Below are 19,451 nucleotides of genomic sequence, written 5' to 3' on the forward strand. Positions count from 1 at the left end.
TGGAGCCACATTCATGAGGATGATTCAAAAGTGTTTACTCACTCAAATCAGTCGGAATGTGGAAGCATACATGGATGACATTGTGGTAAAGTCACGTAAAGCTTCCGACCTGCTGGCTGACCTTGGTGAAACTTTTGCCAACCTCAGAAGGTATGATATCAAGCTTAATCCATCAAAGTGCACATTCAGAGTTCCGGGCGGAAAATTACTCGGTTCTCTCGTTTCCGAACGAGGGATCGACGCTAACCCAGAGAAAGTTGGTGCCATTCTCCAAATGAAACGTCCTGTGCGTGTGCACGAAGTTCAGAAGCTTACAGGTTGTTTGGCCGCCTTAAGTCGATTCATTTCTTGCCTCGGTGAAAAGGCATTGCCTCTTTACCGACTGATGAAGAAGTCTGATAAGTTCGAGTGGACTCCTGAAGCTGATGCAGCATTTGCAGGGCTCAAAGCCCTGCTTTCCACCCAGCCGGTGCTTGCTGCCTCAATCAGCAAAGAGCCTTTACTGCTTTACATTGCAGCCACTGGACAAGTCGTCAGTACAGTACTTACGGTCGAGCGGGAAGAAGAAGGAAAAGCCTATAAAGTTCAGCACCCAGTATATTATGTTTCTGAAGTTTTGACTCCATCAAAGCAAAGATATCCACATTATCAGAAGCTTGTTTATGGCATTTATATGACCACGAAGAAGGTTGCACATTATTTCTCTGACCACTGCATTACAGTCGTCAGGGACGCTCCATTATCACCGATTCTGAACAACAGAGATGCAACTGGTCGAGTGGCAAAGTGGGCGATTGAACTTCTTCCCTTGGATATTAAGTTTGAGGCAAAGAAAGCTATCAAGTCCCAAGTAATAGCAGATTTCCTCGCCGAGTGGATCGAACAGCAACTGCCGACTCAGGTCCACTCAGAGCACTGGACCATGTTCTTTGATGGTTCCAAGATGCTGAATGGTTCCGGTGCTGGGGTGGTACTGGTACCCCCCCCCCGAGGAGACAAGCTCAGATATGTTCTCCAGATTCACTTTGATTCCTCCAATAATGAAGCGGAATATGAAGCACTCTTATATGGGTTACGTATGGCCATCTCACTCGGCGTCTGTCGCCTCGTGGTCTACGGGGACTCGGATTTGGTAGTCAATCAGGTGATGAAGGAGTGGGACGTCAGAAGCCCAGCTATGACTGGTTACTGCAATGCGGTGAGGAAGTTGGAAAAGAAATTTGAGGGGTTAGAGCTCCATCATATACCTCGACTGAAAAATCAAGCAGTCGATTATTTAGCAAAGATAGGTGATGAGGACATAGACCTGGGGTAGGGTAATAGGCCTGACCTATACCTCCTACCTAAGGTCCTTGTCCTAGAAGCAAAGAGGTTCAGGAGTAAATAGAGGGGACCCAACGAAGGTGTCGAGTGCAATCCACTTGACCTACCATTCACTCGGAGACCCCCCCTTATTTAGGTCACTCGACCACTAAACCACTCGACATGCAGAAGACCTAAAGCCACTCCGTGCAGCAACGGTCGGGCATTTACTCTTAGACTTAATAGTCATTTATATTATTTTACTACAGACATTACTTGTAACGCTCCTTCTTTATGAACATTGAACCATGTGTAACGGAGGGGAGCTGGGGTCCTGGCGCACTCTATATAAGCCACCCCCTCCTCTGGGACAAGGGTTCGCACCCCCTGTAACACACACACACACACACATAATCCAGTCGACCGCCTTCGGGCTCCGAGACGTAGGGCTGTTACTTCCTCTGAGAAGGGCCTGAACTCGTAAAACTCATGCGTATAGCTTCTCCATAGCTAGGACCTTTCCTCTACATCCCTACCCCCCATTCTACTGCCAGACTTACAACCACGACAGTTGGTGCCCACCGTGGGGGCAGGTGTTTTAGCGACTTGTTGGAGAAGTTGCAATTTTTCCGATCCCCATCAGCATGGTTTCAGGCGGAGGATTGGCCGAGGGCCGCGAGATCCGTCTCGGCGCGCTCGTGTTCGTCGCCGACGACTCCGCTTGGCTCCAAGAGGCTCCACTCGACATCGAGGCGCTCCCCGTCCGCGGGGCAACGCATTTTCGCGCGTGCGCCCGTGGCGTCCTCCCGCGGCAGCCGTCGACCCAGTATCGGTCAGCTCCTATGGCGTCTTCACTCCCTGCAGCCTGCCGGCACAAGCGTTCTGGTCGGTCAAGGCTCCAGCGGTGGGTGAGGCACGCGGTGGCTCGTCAGTCGGCCACCCCCAAGTCGCGGCACTCGAGCCCGACGAAACTCTCTACGGCCTGTTCGACTGGCTCCGTTGAGACCGCATCTGAGTGCGACAGCAGTGACACTGCGGCGGAAGTCCTGATGGTCAACGGACCGCGCAGTACTCCTGGCTTCCGCCACATCGACGGTGGTGATGGCGGAGGCGATCCGTTGCGTGCCCACGAGGAGTACCGCCCCGAGCCCCTCTCTTCGCAGCAGAGGGAAGAGCTTCGCCACCGTAACATGGATGCACTTCACACTCCTATCGTTGGAGAAACCCCCGAGGCCCGGGCCTTGGAGGAGGTGCGCCTGGCCAACTTGGCTGAGCGCACTCGACTGGAGAATCTTCAGCACGCACTCGACGAGCGTGCTCGGCAGCGAGTTCCTGAATCCAGTCGATGTCAACTCTTTCCGCATCCAACCCAGGTATATCGAACTCCGATCCAGAATCTCACGGCTGCTGCCCAAATAGCAGAGTCGATTCATCCTTCCCAGTCGGAGGCTGGTAGGGGTTTGATCCAGATCCGGGCTTTGCTCCGGGCGGCGGGGGAGCAGAACACACACTTCAAAAAAAAGACACATCCGTAACATTTTGGGTCGAAAGAATTTTTTTTCTGTCATACATATGACACTTCTATGACGATAATTGTGACAAAACCCGGTATCATCATAGATATTGTGGGCTCCTACTTCTATGACAAAAAATCATGACAGAAATTGGGCTTTTCGTCCTGGGTGGGCCGAAGATGCGGCTGCATGACATTCTTTGGGCCGTCCATGACGGAAAAAACCGTGGTAGAAGCGAGGGCGAGGAAAATTTCGGGGAGTTCCCGGTTACGGTGGGAGGTCGGGGGCCGAGCGATGCACGTTTCTCTCGTACACGTACACACGTGTGTGCGAGGCGTTGGCTCTAACTGAACCCAAGCGAGGCGTTGGGCTCTAACTGAACCCGAGCGATTGCATTGTAGGCTACGCGTTATTGAACCCGAGCGATCGATCGATGGCTGTTAACTGAACCCGATCGAGGGATTCCTTCGCTACTGCTGCTAACTGAAGCCGATCGATGCCGCCTTTGGATGAACAGTGAGTGTTGCTGGGGGGTTTGGATGAACAGTTCCCGGTGGGGGTGGATGAACAGGACCTCGTAGTGTTGCCTCTGGATGAACAGGACCCCGATCGATCGAGCCGGTTGGGGCTGGATGAACAGGACCCCGTGGAGGTCAGGATGAACAGGACTACCCCGTGGAGGGCAGAATGAACAGTAGACGTAGAGGGTTGGATGAACAGTAGCCCGTGGAGGGGTGGTTGAACAGGAGCCCGTGGAGAGGGCTGGTTGAACAGTAGCCGATGGAGTAGCGCGTGGTGGAGGCTGGATGAACAGGAGCTCGTGGATGAACAGTCGCAGGTGGAGGCTGGAGGAGGTCGACGGTGGATGAACAGTAGCCCGTGGAGGCTGGAGGGGGTCGACGGTGGAGATGAACAATGTCCCGTGGAGTCCCGTTTTGCGGTACGCCACACCCCTCCCGATGAACAGGACCCCCGTTTCGACCGTAGCGCTCCAACACAAGTCCGTTTCCTCCGTTTTGCGGTACGCCACACCCCTCCCGATCAACAGGACCCCCGTTTCGACCGTAGGAGGTCCGTTTCCTCCGTTTTGCGGTACGCCAGACCCCTCCCGATGAACAGGATCCCGTTTCAAACGTGGCCGGTCGAACACAAGGCCGTTTCCTCCGTTCTGCGGTACGCCAGGCCTCGTTTCCATCGGCTGTTCCGTCCAAGCCCTCCCGATGAAAACGACGACGCATTCTGTTCCGACCCAGCCGGTTGGCTCTCACGCGTTCCGTTGCCTCTCGATGAACACAACGCGTTCCGTTGCCTCCCCATGAACACGACGCATTCCGTTGCCTCCCCATGAACACGACGATAACGCTGTTTCTCCGTTTCGACCCAGCCATGTACACGAGCCCTGGCCGTACGTATGCGGGAGTAGGCGTTCGAGACCCCGCCCGTATGTACACATACCTGGCCGTATTTTCTTTCTTGCACCCTGGCCGCTGTACGTACGTGTACATGCTACGTGCGCGCCTCTACTATGACACGTACACGCCTCTACGACGACACGTGCGTGCCTCTACATCCACCAGTATATATGTACATACACGTTCGCGACCAGAATGACAACGCTACGTACCCTTCGACCAGGTGGGTCCCGACTGTCAGGCACTTCCTTGCCTGCGAAGATGTAGCTGGTGGGTCCCAGCAGTCAGGGGCGAATCGTTTTTTTGCCCGGACGCACTTCCTTGCGTCCGAAGATGTAGCTGGTGGGTCCCAGCAGTCAGGGGCAAACGTTTTTTTCGTGAAATACGGTGGCCCGTCCGGTGGGTCCCAGCTGTCAGGTGGAGGAATAATTATTTTGCACGTAATAAGGAGGCACTTCCTTGCTGCGGCCGTGGACCCAGCTATCAGCCTCTCCACGTACAGTCCACGTCCGATGGAAGCCGTTCCTTGACCACGTTGACCACGCCGCGCCGAGAGCACCAGGGCGGTGGACGACGGCGAGGCCTAGGAAGGGGACGACGAGGAGCCGGGGAAGACGCGGCAGTGGATGCCCACGCGTAGAGGAGTACGAGGGTTCCCTGGTTCGCTGCGGTGTGAGGCTGCCGTCACCGCAGAATAACAGGGGGTGTGGGTGAGTAGAGGTATGGCCTGGCCAGCGGTGGGAGTAGTAGGGGGCGGTGAGGCCTCCGCCGCATCGCAGCCGGCCACGGGAGGCAGGAGCACGAGGCACGACCGGCGCTGGTTTGGGCGGCTGGAGCAAGAAGACCAGAGGTTGAAGAAGCACTACGGCCGTTGGATGGACATCGTACGGTCACTGGAGCTAGAATCGTGCATATTGACTATGTTGACAAAGCCCTCCGTCCCCGTCAACTTAGTAGGCCCACAAGTCAGCCTGCCACTATACTGGGTCCCAGCTAACAGGGGGAGTATTCATTTTTTTGTGCATAATAAGGAGGCACTTCCTTGCGTGCGAAGATATAGCTGGTGGGTCCGAGCTGTCAGCGGCGGTAATGTTTTTTTCGCGAAATACAGAGGCCCTTTCGGTGGGTCCCTGATGTCAGGTGGAGGAATCATTATTTTGCGCGTAATAAGGAGGCATTTCCTTGCGTGCGGCCGTGGACCCAGCTGTCGGCCTCTCCACGTACAGTCCACTTCAGATGCATGTCGGTCGTTGACCACGTTGACCAGGCCGCACCGAGAGCACCAGGGCGGTGGACGACGGCGAGGCCTAGGAAGGGAACAACACGGAGGCAGGGAAGACTCGGCAGTTGTTTCCCACGCGGAGGGGAGTACGACTGTACGAGGGTTTACTGGTTCGTCTGCTGTCGCCGGAGAATAACAGCAGGTGTGGGTGAGTAGAGGGATGGCTAGGCCAGCGATGGGAGTACGGTGGGGCGGTGAGGCCTGCGCGGCAGCACAGCCGGCCGCGGGGAGGAGGGAGCAGGCAGTCCCGTCGGCGCTTGTTTGAGCGGTTAGAGCAAGAAGAGCAGAGATTGAAGAAGCACGACGGCCGTTCGATGGACATCCAACAGTCACTGCTTCTGCGTCAACCTTTTTTTAGGAAAGCCTCAAATCTGTGGAAAACAGCATACAGCCCATCTGCCATTATTTCTAATAATTTACAGCCCATTTGCTAATTCTTCAGGTTTTTTTGGAGCCCATATTCTTTTTGTTAGCATTACAGCCCACATTGTGGCCATAGTTAAAACATTATACGAAATTTTGCATATTTCGGTGCGGTCCGAACTGTTTTTAATCCCGAAATTTCGACTCACATTCAAACTGATTTTAAAAATAAATGTATATCAATATAAAATCCAACAAATTCTCCACGCATAAAAATTAATGTAATTTAAAATCTCGAAATGAAAAAAAGATATTTGAAACTAATTGCCGGTTTGATGTGTTTTAAAAATGTACAGCCCATTTCTCATTACTGATAGGCCATTTTCTCGGCCAGCCGAATGAAGCTCTCCTCGTCTTGAAAGATTTGCTGCCCAACAGGCCTGACAAAGCGACTTACTTGGCAAATCACAAAAAAACTGGGCTGTGGCCGTGGACCCAGCTGTCAGCCTCTCCACGTACAGTAATCTTCCGATGGAAGTCGGTCGTTGACCACATTGACCACGCCGCGCCGAGAGCACCAAGGCGGTGGACGACGGCGAGGCCTAGGAAGGGGACGACGCGGAGCCGGGGAAGACGTGACAGTGGATGCCCACGCGGAGAGGAGTACGAGGGTTCACTGGTTCGGCTGCGGCGTGAGGCCGTCGTCGCCGCAGAATAACAGGGGGTGTGGGTGAGTAGAGGGATACCCTGGGCCAACGGTGGGAGTAGTAGGGGCGGTGAGGCCTCTGCGGCATCAAAGCCGGCCACGAGAGGCAGGAGCACACGGCACGACCGGCGCTGCTTTGGTCAGCTGGAGCAAGAAGACCAGAGGTTGAAGAAGCACTATGGCCGTTGGATGGACATCGTACGGTCACTGGAGCTAGAATTGTTCATATTGACTAAGTTGACAAAGACCTCCGTCCTCGTCAACTTAGTAGGCCCACAAGTCAGTCACCCACTATGGTGTGTCCCAGCTAGCAGGGGGTATTCATTTTTTGGTGCGTAATAAGGAGGCACTTCCTTGCGTGCGAAGATATTGTTGGTGGGTCCGACCTGTCAGCGGGGGGAACGTTTTTTTTGCGAAATACAGAAGCCCTTCCCACGTACAGTGCGTAATAAGGAGGAACTTTCCTTGCGTGCGACCATGGACCTCGTGGGTCCCAGCTGTCAGGCTCTCCACGTACAGTCCTCTTCCGATGACTCTCGTATGTTGACCACGCCGCGCCGAGCGCACCGAGGCGGTGGACGACGGCGAGGCCCCAGACTGGAACGACCCGGAGATGGGGAAGACGCGGCAGTGGAGTCACAGACGGAGAGGAGTGGGAAACTTGACTGGTTCGGGTGCGGGGTGGGCCTACACTCGGCAGAGAATAACAGGAGGTGCGGAGTGGAGGGATGGCCTGGCTGTCGGCGGGGTAGCGTTTTGCTGAGGAGCGCAAAACAACGCCGCTGGACGCCGAAGGCTGGAGCAGGCAGTTCTGGCAGCGCTGGGGGAAGAAGACGAGAGATTGAAGAAGAATGCCGGCCGTTGGATGTAAATCCAACGCCTTCTTAGGCTTCGACCTACTGGCCCACATGCCAGCCAGTCCATTTGTTTTTTAGTCCATTTGGTGGGCTGGGTGAAACAATGATGTAGCATCTATGCAGCCCGTTTAAATCCCATTTGCATTTTTCTCGAAATCCGCGGACTTGCTGGGCTGGGTGAAAATATCATGTTGGGCTAGATGGAGAAATGTTATAAAAACATAAACACATGATTGCACGTCAGTAAAATCTTTGCAAGCTTATGTACGCAATCACTAGGAGTTAACTTGCCAAGTTATATATAAACAATTATTATTATTATTTTGTAAGAACTTTCAACTTACGAAATAAAATATCATTTTAATTTGATGAGTTAATAGTACGTGGGGTATTATTATTTTTTAGGCTAGACGTGGGACAGTTGAGTTGGTTCTAGGGGAAAGTACTGGGAGAAAACTCAGTTTACATCGAAAAAGGAAGTGGGAGAAAATTCAGAGACCTGCTGGGTCCACCTGAGGAGGGGAATATGTTGGGAGGAAGGAGATTCAAAGCACGGTAGCCGAGTGAACTAGTTTTTTTACGGATAAGTGAACTAGTTTACATACATAAGCAAATAGCCACTAAAAAAAGCAATCAGGTTAATGGGTTCTTAAAAGAAATATTTCGGACAAAACAGATAATTACGACACATAGGCTAATGCATGAAACACTCAGATGATAAAGGTGCTTATAAACAGATAAAATACAACATCTAGACCTTCCTGGCACGCTTGATCATGACGCTGCGGCTGTCCGTGTACTCGTCGGTTACGGGAAGCAGACACGCCCTCATGTCCAAGATCTGCCTGTACATGTCGTAGCATGCGTATGCGTCCTTGGCCGCATAGGTTATGTAGGCTAGATTCAGAGGTACCTCCCACATGTTCAGGTCGTCTTCTTTCATGTTGGCGTATCAGGGGTCGATGATGGTCTCAGCGAGGTCAACCACGGAGTCCTTCTCCTGCCCGTTGCTGATGATCTTGTATTGCTTCTGGATGTCGACAAGCTTGTTGCACCAGATGGCCGAATCGTCGCGTTCTTCCTTCTCTCCACCGTAGCGAAGGTGCAGTCGGCGCTGCCGATGAAACGGGCGAATGCTCCAGAACCTGGTGTAGCCATAGGACTGAGGCGAGGCAGAGCTTCACCGAGTCCGTATCGTTGGTGTACATCACATTCAACTTGGTGCAGCCATAGGACTGAACGGCGAACTCAAAGGGGAACTCCTTGCTGAAGTCCATATCCAGCAGGCTCTCCCCTGGGATCGCCATTGGAGTCTCTTCGAGTGAACGAGTGTGTAGGCGGCGGCAGCAGTTCGTTTTTTAGCTCTTGGGGAACTGGATTCAACAGTAAGCTGAGTGTGTACAGGCGACAACAGTTATTACCCCTCCCTCGTCCGCTGCACGCGCGGCAGAAGATGCACCCTCGGCCACGCGTCGGTTCACGAGCGGGTCTATATTGGTACTGTAATAACAGGAGTTAGTGGTCACTTTACTTAAATTTAATTAGCTTTATAGAAATTTATACTTAAAACAAGCAATGCATTCGCTCGTTCTATCAGTGCCACAGGATCAACATGCACAACAATTAGAATTATTATTCTCAGGACGCCCACGATCAGCACATTTGTCGCACTTTCACAAAGATAATACTACCAAGTTTGAACTGTTTGTTATGGTTGTTGTCCTCTGTATCATCATGCCGTGTTTCCCAGCTTGCAAGATTCAGAACCAACAAATAAGATCCAAATATTAAGTACAACAAAGATGCCTACACATCTCATTGATTCCCAGCTTGCAAGATTCAGAACCAACAAATAAGATCCAAATAATAAGTACAACAAAGATGCCCCCACATCTCATTGATTCCCAGCTTGCAAGATTCAGAACCAACAAATAAGATTCAAATAATAAGTACAACAAAGATGCCTACACATCTCACTGATTCCCAGCTTGGAAGATTCAGAACCAACCCATTAGAGCCTTTCGATAAAGTGAATATCGGGATTAAATCCATCTTGGCTAGCCATGTCATACAATCGAAGAACTTGGCGAATGCTCTTGACCGTCACAACATCTGTAGTTGAGTATTCCTGTTTGCACAGCGCGGATAATAAAGAGCATGACTACTATAATAGTGGCACTAGTGGAAGTCAACCTGCAGCTCCACCCGATGATTCAATTCATGCCACTTTTTCTGTAGTTCGCCTGAAATGAAGCAAAGATTGCATCATTCAGCTACGGCTCATCTTGCAAAGGCTAATAAAATGTTGCACGAGATTACCAGCAGAATTTGACGGAGATTTTGGAAACTCCAATCACCATTTTGTGCAGTTTCACCAAAATTGAGAGATGTTGCCCATGTAACATTTTAGTTGAACTGCACAAGACACTCATTCCAAAAAAGTGTTTTGTGCAGTTCACCAAAAGGTCACAATAGCAACAAGGTGAAATGGATATCCCTATCTGCACAAAAAGATAGAAAGTAAACAGTTGCTGGTCAATAAGAATATACGAAACATATACAAAATGAAAAGAAGCATCTTAATTATGTTCATGGCAATCACGCAAGGACAGTAGAAATTTTAAAACGTCAGCAATGCTTCATGTTACCAGAAGCATTACGATCAACAATGAGATTCCTCAAATATGGGATTACTTTAATGGTGGCATTGCTTGTTTACCAGACACAGTAAATCAACAGCAGCTAAAGAGTTGGTTTAAGGGCATGGGACCGTGGGGACACCAGGACACTCAGCAGCGTAAAGGAGCAACTAACTTATCATACTGGGGAAAACAGCAGGAGTGCCATTTGTAACACAGTTTAATTGCATCTTATCACTGGAGGCATTAGATTAACAATAACACTGGTTAGACATGTCCCTAAGGTAACAGTGTGATCGCTTCATTTTACATGCGCCCTTACATCAACAACATCAAAAGGTTGGTATAAGGACATGCGACAGTGGACGCATCAGCACAATGTACCTACAAGGAGGCATAAAGTGGTGATGCCATGTAACACCCCGGATGTAACTTGCCATATTTGTAACTCCGACTCTTGCCATTTTCGGCTATGTGCTATGTTATTTCCTCCGTGTTCGGGTTTTGTTTTTCGTTTTGTATTTTGTCATGTCATGCACTTCATATCATGTCATCATGTGCATTGCATTTGCATACGTGTTCGTCTCATGCATCCGAACATTTTCCCCGTTGTCCGTTTTGCAATCCGGCGCTCCTATCTCCTCCGGTGCACCCTTCTTGTTTTCTTTCGTGTGCGGGTGTCAAACTTTCTCGGAATGGACCGAGGCTTGTCAAGTGGCCTTAATATAACACCCGGAGACCACCGGTCAAGTTTCGTTCCATTTGGAGGTCGTTTGGTACTCCAATGGTTAACAGGGCATCCGCAAAGTCCATTTGAGTGTCCAGCAAAAACCACCCTCAAAACCAGCCCAAAACCCACCAAACTCTCCTCCATGCTCTAGGTCGTTCGATCACGATCGTGTGGGCGAAAACCGCACCTCATTTGGAGCCTCCTAGCTCCCTCTACCTACAAATATGTGAGCATCCCAAATAACATTCGCAGTCTCCGGAAACCCTAAAATCCCTCCGCGCCGCGCCGGATGCGTCCGCTCCGGCCGGACAAGTCGCCGCCGCCCCCCGCGGCCAATCCCGTGCCGCCACGTCACTCCGCCGCCGCCCGTACCGCCACGGCCCGGAGAGCCCGCAGCCGGCCCCCGTGGGCCCGCGCCTCCGCCCGCCTCCGCGCCCAGCGCGCCGCCTGCCCGCGCCGCTGCCCGCCGGCCGGCCCCGCCGCGGCTCGCCGCCGCCGTCCCCGCCGCGCCCGCCGGCGCCCGTGCCCGCCGGCGCCCCTCGCCGCCCGACGCCGTGCTCCGCCGCCCTCCGGCGCCCTCCTCTCTCTGCCGGCGACCGCCGCCCCTTCCTCCTCCCGCCGGCGAGCCGTCCGCCGCCCCGGCGAGAGCCCGAGCCGGCCTCTCCCTCGATCGGATCTGGTAAAGCTCCGACGTTGACTTTCTCCTCGAACCCCCCAAATATTTTCTTGAGATTTTAATAGCATATGCCTCTGTTCGTGATGCTATAACTCCATGCATGTAGCTCCGGTTCGCACGTGTAATATGTCAAATTGTTCGCCTCGTAATGATCTCCATTTTTTTCAATTGCACCATGTTCATTAGAGGTCATCTTGATGCCCAAATCTCTGTTGGAAGAGGGCTAGTTGCTGTTATTCTCTGGTTCTTATCAGAACTTGGAGATTTGTCATTTTTGTATCATTTATTCTGTGCATCTTATGGGCATGAGCTCTACATATGTTTTGAAGTATGCCATGCCATCTTTCCAAGGGTGTATGCCATGTATTTTTGTGATCTCTGTGGTGACTAGCACAAGCATGCAAAGTAGGCTCCGTAATATTTCTGATTTCAGGGACTTAGTGATTTCTCTAAGTCTTTGTCTGCTGTTATTTTTGTTGCCATGTAAACTTGATGCTACAGAGAGATCCATGCATATTTTGGAGATGTTCAGTAAGGATGTTTTGTAGCTATAGTTGTAATTGATCCATGACTGCCCTTGTTTGCAATTATGGAGTGCCATAGCATGACTCAATCTTGCTCTACTTTTGCTATAAAATAATTCTGGCAGATTCCTAACATGATATGCAATTTTGCCAAGATTATTGTAGTTGATCCATACATGCTATGCAATTGTTCTTGCCATGTATAGCTTCATAAACATGCCATCTTGCTGTAGGTGTGCTTGGTTTCTAGTGCATTTGTCTGTAGTGAGTGCATCAAGCTCACAAAGAGGCCTACATATTATTATTTCTGCCATGCTCTGTTTTCTGCCAAGTCTGAAACCTGATAACGAAACTTGCTATGTTTACATGCTTGCCATCATATCTTCTGGTCCTTTTTGGCTTATGGTCAGTAAGGGACTTTTGTCCTGTGCTTTTAGTAGAACACTGCCATGCCTTGTTTTGCTATGTTAAGTTCCTGTAGCATGTTGATTTCGTGCTCTGAACATTGCTACCTGATGCTGTTTTCTGCCATGTCCAGTTTTTCACCAAGTCTGTGATCCTGTTATCTTTTGCACTTTTGCCATGCTTGTTTGAGCTTGTTATGTTGTGAACTAGCCGTAGCTCAGTGTTCATCTTTTGTCAAGCATCTCCGGTAGTTTACTGACATGTGCTTTGTTGCTATGTTGGAGTGCTGTAGCACTGTTGCTTGTTGCATTTTAAGTGCTATCATGCTGTTAACCGCAGATTCGTGTCATTCTTGTTTTGCTTGCCATTTGCAAACCGTGCATATGATTCCGGTGATCTTTATATCGATTTCGACCGAAATCATCTCATCTTTCCAGTGGCATGCTTGGTTTGCCAAGTTACTTCCATGTTCATCATTTTCCTTCCGGAGCACGCATATGCATCGCATATCATATCTTGCATATCATACATGTTTTGCATCATGTTGCTTGTGCATTTCTCGTGATTGATTGTGGTTCCGTTTGTTTGTGTTCTTGTCTTGGGTAGAGCCGGGAGACGAGTTCGTGAAGAGGAACCTGTTGAGTACGCTTACGAGGATCAAGCTTTCGACAACTCTGAGAACCTTGCAGGCAAGATGACCACCCCTCGAAATCACTTCTATCTTTGCTTTGCTAGTTGTTCGCTCTATTGCCATGCTACGCTACCTATCACTTGCTATATCATGTCTCCCATTTTGCCATGTCAGCCTCTAACCATCCTTTCCTAGCAAACCGTTGTTTGGCTAAGTTACCGCTTTTGCTCAGCCCCTCTTATAGCGTTGCTAGTTGCAGGTGAAGTTGAAGTTTGTTCCATGTCGGAACATGGATATGTTGGGATATCACAATATCTCTTATTTAATTAATGCATCTATATATATTTGGTAAAGGGTGGAAGGCTCGGCCTTATGCCTGGTGTTTTGTTCCACTCTTGCCGCCCTAGTTACTGTTATACCGGGATTATGTTCCTTGAGTTTGCGTTCCTTACGCGGTCGGGTGATTTATGGGACCCCCTTGACAGTTCGCCTTGAATAAAACTCCTCCAGCAAGGCCCAACTTTGGTTTTACTATTTGCCGCCTAAGACTTTTCCCCCGGGTTTTCGCGAGCCTGAGGGTCATCTTATTTTAACCCCCCTGGGCCAGTGCTCCTTCGAGTGTTGGTCCGAACCGAGCAGCCTGCGGGGCCACCTCGGGAAAACTCGAGGTCTGGTTTTACTCGTAGCTTGACTTATCCGGTGTGCCCTGAGAACGAGATATGTGCAGCTCCTATCGGGATTTGTCGGCACATTCGGGCGGCTTTGCTGGTCTTGTTTTACCATTGTCGAAATGTCTTGTAAACCGGGATTCCGAGACTGATCGGGTTTTTCCGGGAGAAGGTTTATCCTTCGTTGACCGTGAGAGTTTATGATGGGCTAAGTTGGGACACCCCTGCAGGGTATTATCTTTCGAAAGCCGTGCCCGCGGTTATGAGGCAGATGGGAATTTGTTAATGTCCGGTTGTAGAGAACTTGTCACTTGACCCCAATTAAAATACATCAACTGCGTGTGTAGCCGTGATGGTCTCTTCTCGGCGGAGTACGGGAAGTGAACACGGTCTGAGTTATGTATGACGTAAGTAGGAGCTCAGGATCACTTCTTGGTCATTGCTAGATGACGTCCGTTCCGTTGCTTCTCTTCTCGCTCTCATTTGCGCAAGTTAGCCACCATATATGCTTTTGCCGCTGCAGCTCCACCTTATAACACCTCCCTTTCCGGTAAGCTTAAATAGTCTTGATCTCGTGGGTGTGAGATTGCTGAGTCCTCGTGACTCACAGATTCTACCAAAACAGTTGCAGGAGCCGACGATGCCAGTGCCGATGATGGGGTCGATCTCAAGTGGGAGTTCGACGAGGAACGTGGTCGTTACTATGTGTCTTTTCCTGATGATCAGTAGTGGAGCCCAGTTGGGACGATCGGGGATCTAGCATTTGGGGTTGTCTTATTTTCATCTGGATTTTGGCCGTAGCCGGTCTATATGTTTGTATTTTGGATGATGTATGATATTTATTCATGTATTGTGTGAAGTGGTGATTGTAAGCCAACTCTTTATCCCATTCTTGTTCATTACATGGGATTGTGTGAAGATGACCCTTCTTGCGACAAAACCACTATGCGGTTATGCCTCTAAGTCGTGCCTCGACACGTGGGAGATATAGCCGCATCGTGGGCGTTACAAGTTGGTAACCAGAGCCATCCCCGACTTAGGAGCCCCCTGCTTGATCGAATCGCTGGCGTTGTTGAGTCTAGAACAAAAATGTTTTGAGTCTTAGGATTATATATATCGGAGAGTAGGATTCTTTTTACTCCTCAGTCCCTTCGTCGCTCTGGTGAGGTCTCCTGACGTAGAAATTTTGACTATTCTCTCCTCAAATTTCACTAAATTTTTTTTTAGGATCACGCGGGTATCTTGGAATCGTTCCGATGGTTTTGTGACAAGAACATTGTTCTTGGTGCCTCCTGACATTTAGGGGTTGTGGCAGTGTCCCGGGGAGTTGAGCTCCGAGGTGTTGTCATCACAATTTTATCGTTGCAGTTCTCGAATACCTGAGTTTCGCCGATATCGAAATCTCTTTTATGCAGTTGTTGGTGAGATCACCTCGACGCCACCCAGTACTGGGGCGGGAGTTCGGGAGTATTGCCATAACTTGTATAACGGATGTTTTTCGAAGGTTGAGGTAAACGATTTCCGAAGATTTCTTGGTTATGTGTTGACGGATGGATACAGCTGGATCTAGGGATTGCTAGTTTGTGTGATATATTTGTGTCCCCTGTATCCCCAACACCAGAAAGTTTCGGGAGTTTATAAGTGGGAATTCAAGTAGCCTTAGGATATCTTTTCGACAGACGCATGATATGAGATTGGGGTTCGACGTCTAGTGGTCCGCCTGTACACGGTTGGTTTTACAGTGGTCTCGTAGTGTCTTAAAGAGTCCATGGCTATGCCGACTCGGGGACGCTTCGTATGTCATGTGCACAGCCTTGTACATGATGGTGCTGTACGATTGAGCCCGTGTGGGCCCCACCACGAAAACTTCGGACGAAACCTCTATCATATGTTTGTTCCGGCTTATTCTGCAAGCCAATACTTTGTTTTGTTTTTATATTGTGGTATTCGAGTTGCTTCAAATTCATATGTTCATTCCATATCTTTTTCAAGTGGCTTCTCAACTTATGGAAGCGTGATGATTTACTACGGAATTCATTCGTTCATCTTCGTTCGAATGTTTATTGTGAAGACTATATGTTACAATTTCTATCCGTTGATTCTACTTATCTATTTGTCTATCAAGATGCTAACGGATGTCACCCTCTTCAGGATGGCTCCGCCAACGCGTCAGAATCCGGACCGCAATGAAGGGAGTCAAGCGAACCCTCCGCCACGACCTCCGCCTCCGGAGGCATGGCAAGCTATCATGGCAGCCACCAACGCCAATGCTCAGATGATTCTGCAACTCTTGCAAGAACGTACTCAAGGGCAAGGCAATCAAGGCAATCAAGGTCAAGGCAACAATCAGTTTCACTTTGCTACACTCAACCAGTTTCTCGCAAATCAGCCCAAGTCTTTCAGCTACTGTGCTGAGGCCACGGATGCCGATGATTGGCTCGTGGACATCAACAAGCATTTTGAATGTAGCAATGTCAGGCCTGAGGACTATGTCAAGTTCGCTTCTTTCCAGCTCAAGGACCAAGCTGCTGATTGGTATCAACAATACAAAGATTCCAGAGGAGGTCGTGTGATCACTTGGACTGACTTCTGTCGGGACTTCAAAGCGCACCACATTCCACAAAGTGTTGTTGAGAGTAAGCGTGAGGAGTTCCGCAATCTCAAGCAAGGCAACATGTCTGTGTATCAATACAACATCCAGTTTCAGAAACTTGCTCGCTTCGCTAAACAAGACGTTCCTGATGAGAGAAGCATGATCTATCACTTTAGAGGTGGCCTTAAAGAGGATCTACAGTTAGCTCTCGTTCTTGTTGAGCCTACTCAGTTTGATCAATTCTATAATATGGCACTGAAGCAAGAGGCTGCTCAGCTCAAGTGTGAGGCTTCTAAGAAAAGAGTCAGAGACGCAGTTCAGTCTTCTTCTTCCTCACTTGTGACAGCTAAGCAACAGAAGTTCTGGTTGCCTCCTCCTCCTCCATTTCGTCAGCCTTACCAACAGAAGAACAAAGGTGGCCATGGTTCTTCCAACTCTGGCTATCAGAACAAGTCTCATAATCAAGCTCCAAAGTCCAATGCTCCTTATCACCGTCCACTCTCAGAGGTGACTTGCAACAAATGTCAGCAGAAAGGTCACTATGCTAACAAGTGCTTCAACCAAAGGCGCCTTCCTGCTCCTCCTCCTGTCAGATCTTCCAGCAATGCAGTGGTCAAGCATAATCCAAAGTCTGCAAAGGTGAACATGATGAATGCAGCTCAAGCGGAGGAATCTACTGATGTGATAATGGGTAATCTTCCTGTTAATGATATTCCCGCAAAAGTTCTTTTTGATACTGGTGCATCGCTTTGTTTCATGTCAAGACCGTTTTTTGCCAAGCATGAATTCACTTGTTCTCATCTGAGTAAACCCATGGATGTCGTTTCTCCGGGTAAACGTTTGAGTTCTAGTATGATGGTTCCGGATGTTTCCATCAAGATGGGCGACTATAAATTTCAGTCTTCTCCAATTGTTCTTGGTGACTCGGATATTGATCTTATTCTCGGGATGGACTGGCTTTCTAAGCACAAGGCTCAACTTGATTGTGCTGCCAGGGAAATTCAATTGACACACTAGTCTGAGGATGTGATTATTTATGCCGCTCCTGATGAAACCATTCGGTTTTTCTCTCTCAATGAGAAGGGCGAATTGAATGCCATCTCTCAAATTCCAGTCGTTTGTGAGTATCAAGATGTCTTTCCAGAAGAGCTTCCGGGTATGCCTCCTCATCGGCCAGTTGAGTTCGTTATCGAACTAGAGCCTGGCACTGAACCCGTTTGCAAGCGTCCATACAAGCTTGGACCTAACGAGATGAAGGAATTGAAAAAACAGCTCGATGAACAAGAGCGTCTGGGTTTGATCAGACTGTCGGGACCCCGATTCCAATTCACACCGATCTAGCCTGTAACACCTCATATCACTTTGCGGCCTCACGCACGGTACTCCCACGGGTGTCGCCTTACCATGGCCCGGGACCGTTTGCGCCTTTTGGCTCACGTATATGACAATGTCGCTAGCATCCATATGATAGAGAACCCGGGCCGACATGGCTAGTCGTGAACCCAAAGCGGCGCTAACGTATGGGGACAGGCATACATGAATCAACATCGAACGTGTCGGTCAGCAGCGTGCGAATCCGGGCTGTAGCACTGGGCTAACAGGACTCCGGGAACCCAGGCTGTAGCAGGCTAGGCAGGACTCCGGATGTCACCGCGTGTATTTCCCCGAAGGGACAGACACAGGAACGATATGAAACACATGCCGGCCAGTCAAGTGTCCAGAGCAGTAGAGCTGGGCTAGCAGGACTCCGGTGAACCGGGCTGTAGCGGACTACTATGGCTCAAGGAGGCACTAGACTACATTTCCCCATAAGAGAGGCTGCTAAGGATAGACAACTAGATTGTCGGATCCCACACATACCAAGCATTTCAATCATACACACAATATGCTCGATATGTGCAAATACAACATGGCATCACAACAAGACTCTACGACTTAGAGTATTTATTCATTAGGCTCTGAAGAGCCAGATATTACAAACATGGGTCTCATGACCCAACATTCAGAGCATACAAGTCAGAACACATGCGGAAGCTTAACATGTCTGAGTACAGACATCTACAAATGAAAAAGGCTGAGAAGCCTGACTATCTACCAGATCCTGCCGAGGGCACAAGATCGTAGCTGAGGTATCAAGCTAAACGTCGAAGTCCACACGGAACTACTAGCGAGACTGACGTCTCTCTGCAAAACATAAAATAGGCAAACGTGAGTACAAATGTACCCAGCAAGACTTACATCAGAACTAGCTACATATGCATCGGTATCAACAAAGGGGGTGGTGGAGTTTAACTGCAGCAAGCCAGCTTTGACTCGGTGGCTATCCTGAACTACGACTGCAAGTAACTCTTTTGAGGTGGCGCACACGAGTCCACAAATTCACCGTATCAATACACCACTATGGATCGGCTCCCGTCTCCCTACGAGAACGCCATCCATAGCACTCACGCTTATCTTGCGCATTTTAGAGTATCCACTTTCACTTGTCTATGAACTGTTATAGGCAACCCAGAAGTCCTTTACCGTGGACACGGCTATTCGAATAGATCATATTAACCCTGCAGGGGTGTACTTCGTCACACACGCTCTCGCCACTTACCACCATGTACACGTCGTGTACCTCGGCAACCTTCAAGCGGAAGCCTGGCGAGGGAGTCGGCCACGACCTGACTAACCACACAAGTCTCTAGTCCAGGTTTATCGCCTATTCGGGTTCCATCCGCAAGGAGATCCGGCCGGGGTGTCGCTCACGGCCCCAAACGATGTGTGCAGGGTTCCCGAGCCCACCATCCGGGTGCCACTCGGTACACCAGGCCACGTGTGCCTAGTCTGTCCCAAGCCCACCTGTACTGGGTGCCACTTGGTAGACTACTAATACTACCTACAAACACCAGAGACTAGTTGCAACTCCTGGACAGAGATCGAGGCGGTTAATAAGCCGAGAGGGGTCGAGTTACCGGAACCCAATGTGTGGTAGTAACTGCTCATGGATCACAAACACAGAACTCAGTTCCTGAGGACGGTTTCAATGAGACAACCCACCATGTACTCCTACATGGCCTCTCACCGCTACCTTTACCAAATCGTGTTCACACACTTAGCTCTCAACAGTAGGACATGTTCACCAAATTCCAATTCATTCCCGATGA

Source organism: Triticum aestivum, chromosome 3D (genome assembly GCF_018294505.1).
Source record: "Triticum aestivum cultivar Chinese Spring chromosome 3D, IWGSC CS RefSeq v2.1, whole genome shotgun sequence".
NCBI lineage: Eukaryota > Viridiplantae > Streptophyta > Magnoliopsida > Poales > Poaceae > Triticum > Triticum aestivum.